General features: G+C 40.8%; 1 long non-coding RNA gene across 1 annotated transcript; it reads right to left on the bottom strand.

Moving 5' to 3' along the window:
- Positions 1-1,491: 1,491 nt before the first annotated feature.
- On the bottom strand, positions 1,492-3,129 carry LOC147507767 (uncharacterized). The gene is made up of 2 exons (XR_015216233.1): positions 3,020-3,129; positions 1,492-2,405 (listed from the first exon to the last, which is right to left on the bottom strand). It is a non-coding gene; the product is annotated as an uncharacterized LOC147507767 (long non-coding RNA).
- Between the last annotated feature and the right edge of the window lie 244 nt (positions 3,130-3,373).

Genomic DNA, 3,373 nt, shown 5'->3' with positions numbered 1-3,373 from the left:
TTTCTCTATTTATTCTTCACTAGTTACCAAAATAAATAAATAAATAAAAAGAATCTATAAATTCCTTAGGCGCGTATAGAGTTGGAATCTGTGCCTTGAGCAATTACTCTGATCATCTCTAGACATTACATCACCAAGTCTTGCTCAGCCCACTGATATATCTACGAGGGCAATGATTGCTTCTGGTGTTTCCAGGACTAAGAAAACATGAGAGTCTGTTACGATGAACTTCCTAGCTCTTTATAATGCATTCCTAGCTCCTTATAATGCATTTTGGGCACCATTGATTTCTTGAACTTCTGGCACTCAAAGTACAAATGTACAATTTCTTGACACCATCTCACTTGGTCGTATTTGACGTACAAATGTACATATATATACTTGCGAATTTTGGGTGCCACTTTCTATTGGCACTTTTTTGGCTTCCAAGGATTGTGAATGGTAGACATGCCCATTGACAGTCCCAGACATCATCCCTATCATGCCCTATTGCCCTTCATCTTGTCTTTCTTCGAATTACCCTATTAAACTTCATGTTCAAAGTGTTCATGAAGGCATTACTTTTAGGCAATGCCTTCACTGTTCGAGTCGTAGTTCCTTGGGTTGTAATAAGCAACCTCTTTGGTAAGTATTGATGCAAATTCATTATTTATGGAAGAGCAAGTTGGCTTTGCCTTGAGTTCACAGAACAGGACCCTTATGAAAAAGAATAAATATAGAGACCAAAAACACGAAATGACCACTACTAAGGCTCGAATTATTCAAATTTTCTTAGGCAATATCTCTAGGGAACTTAGAAATATTTGTAGGAAGTGGCATTAAGAAGGATCTTGCCAGGCCTAACGGCAAGGACAGTGTTCGACCTAGCCAAAATTTGCAACAGAAACAGGGGCTCTCAACTTTTGAAGCGTGAAATTTCCTTGTATCTAGTGCCTGGCGTAGGATGATATGGGTCCATTCTTGATGGATTGCATTTGACTTCCCCTAGTGATTGCCTGAGGCAAATTGTCAGAGAAATGGCTAATGGCAATCTTGCTCGCTCTTTTGAAAATCAAGAGTGGACACTTAATTTAACGCAAGGAAAACATGGAAATCTCTTGACTTTGAAGTTGTCCGGGACTCCTGGTTGTTCTGAAAAGTGGTTTGCATGAAGGAGTTCCAATCGGGCAGCCTCATTTCACAGAATCAGCCTTAGGAATAGCCTTTTTTGCTCGACAGTAGAAGACAACGGCCACCTCAGAACATTTATATAGAAATCTGCTATCTGATGTAAGATGTAAAGGTAAAAAAGAGATAAATAATGGAGTCTTTAATGTGTTTGTATGTGCAACGGTCTACAATACAACATATATATGGATAGAGAGGAACTCTGGAAGATTCAGAAGCAAGTCAAGACTAATATAATACTATATCTTCAGCAAAGAATCATACAAGACATACCCAGAGGCAATTGAAAGATGTTCAAGATACCATTGCAAGTAGGGTGTTCATGGAGAACATGGGGCTAGATGCCACATTTAGTGACAGAGTACAGATTACATGCAAATGGTTAAAGGCAGCTCATGGTGTGGTTAAACTCAATGCGGATGGCTCCCTCATTGGAGATGGTGCAAGATACGGAGGGTTTATCAAAGACAGCCAAGCTAAGGCGAGGTGTTGCTTGTCTATACAAGTAACAATGATAAGAAGTCAGTTCTTTTCCAGGAATTGAGAGCAATAGAAGTAGGACTGCAAGGTTAGTTGTGTGGATGGAGCTGGCCTGGGGCAAAGAAAGGTAGAAATTAGCTCGGATTTTCGATCTTCTAGCAATGCAAGTTCTCAACGGCTGCATACCTCCTCATTGATAGTCTTAATGTTTGTGAATCGTTAAATATCATGATGCAAAGACTTAAACCAGTTGTAGCATTCACGCACCATGGACGTACATAGAGAATAATAGAGTAGCTGACTACTTAGCTAGAATAGTATGTGTAAAAGATAATGCAACTTTGTATGGACTAATAATTATTGCAATGTTTCATGAAGGAGGATAAGATTGAGTGCAGTGGTACTATTTATGTAAGAGGCTAATTTATTGAATAAAGTTTGGGGTTACCACCTTCACATGACAATGTGCGCGACATTTTGTGTGGTATTATCTGGAGGCAGGGTTGTTTGTGAAGAAAGAAACCCCGTCAGCTTCTTCACTGACCCCAGTGAAGGAAGCACAACCAACATATATTTTGCAGATCAACAATTGGTTTGAAGGTAAGCACGCACGTGTTGATGTAATTAGAGTATCGATCCTCAATAGTGAGGATTGGCGGTGGGCAGTGGTACTTTTGAGGTGGGTCAAGCTGCTAATGGCGCACCCCAAACACGAAGTAGCATGCATATATAGCTAATTAACCAACATTGTCTTATCCCTTTTGTAGGGGAGTGATATCCTCATAAAGTTATCATGCACGCGTGGAGCATAAGCGAACTCAGGACATCGACCTCCAAGACCGACCTGTGAGCAGCTCCCTTGTGAACACACGTGTGTGCAGTATAAGCGAACTTAGGAAATCGACCTCCAAGACCGATCTGTGAACAGCTCCTTTCAGGTAGGTGGTACGAACAAAGATGTCTCGGTACGAACGCATGGCCAGAGACAGAACGCCTCGGATAAGATCACCACCTGGGATAATCATTACCAAAATCTTACTTATACTTCCCACCACCGGGAAATAGGGGCGACCGCGCCAACTCCCAATTAGCACATGACTTATAATATAACCAGCCCAACACTCATTCACGATCTCCACCTTACACGTGTGCAAGAGACACACGTGTCTCCCGGATTGACATTTCCTCAAGCCTATAAATACCACCAATTTGAACTACGTCGGACCTGATTCCTCTCTCCCCTAAAAAGAAAAACCAAAAAGAGGATACGTAGGCAGCTCGCTCATAAGCGAACTCGGTCTCTCCAGAAAATCTCAACCCTCTTCCCTCTCCCATCGCAAACACTAAGGAAAACCAAAACACTCCTTTACACCTTTTGTTTTTGATTTTGGTGTTTTCGCGTCGCAATCTATAGAACTTCTCAAGAGACTGCAGAAGGTGATGGACAATAATATGTGATGTGCGCTGGTTCAAATGAGTACGTATTTACAAGGATTGGATTCGCTATTTAGAAGACTTGTAGTGCAGCATGTCCTCTCTGATTGTCTAATTTCTGTTTATATCAATAAAATAAATACTTATTTAAAAAAAAATGTTTCTCTTTATCTACAACTGGTTAGAGGGTGAGCATGTTTGTGTTGACGTTATATGTTGGAAATGGAGTGTTTGAGATAGGGCAAGCAACTAATAGTGATGAAGAAACATGAAAAAGCGTCCATGCATGGGA

This window comes from Coptis chinensis, chromosome 3, assembly GCF_015680905.1.
Source record: "Coptis chinensis isolate HL-2020 chromosome 3, ASM1568090v1, whole genome shotgun sequence".
In the NCBI taxonomy this organism is placed as follows: Eukaryota; Viridiplantae; Streptophyta; class Magnoliopsida; order Ranunculales; family Ranunculaceae; genus Coptis; species Coptis chinensis.
This window is presented reverse-complemented; position numbering and strand designations above follow the sequence as displayed.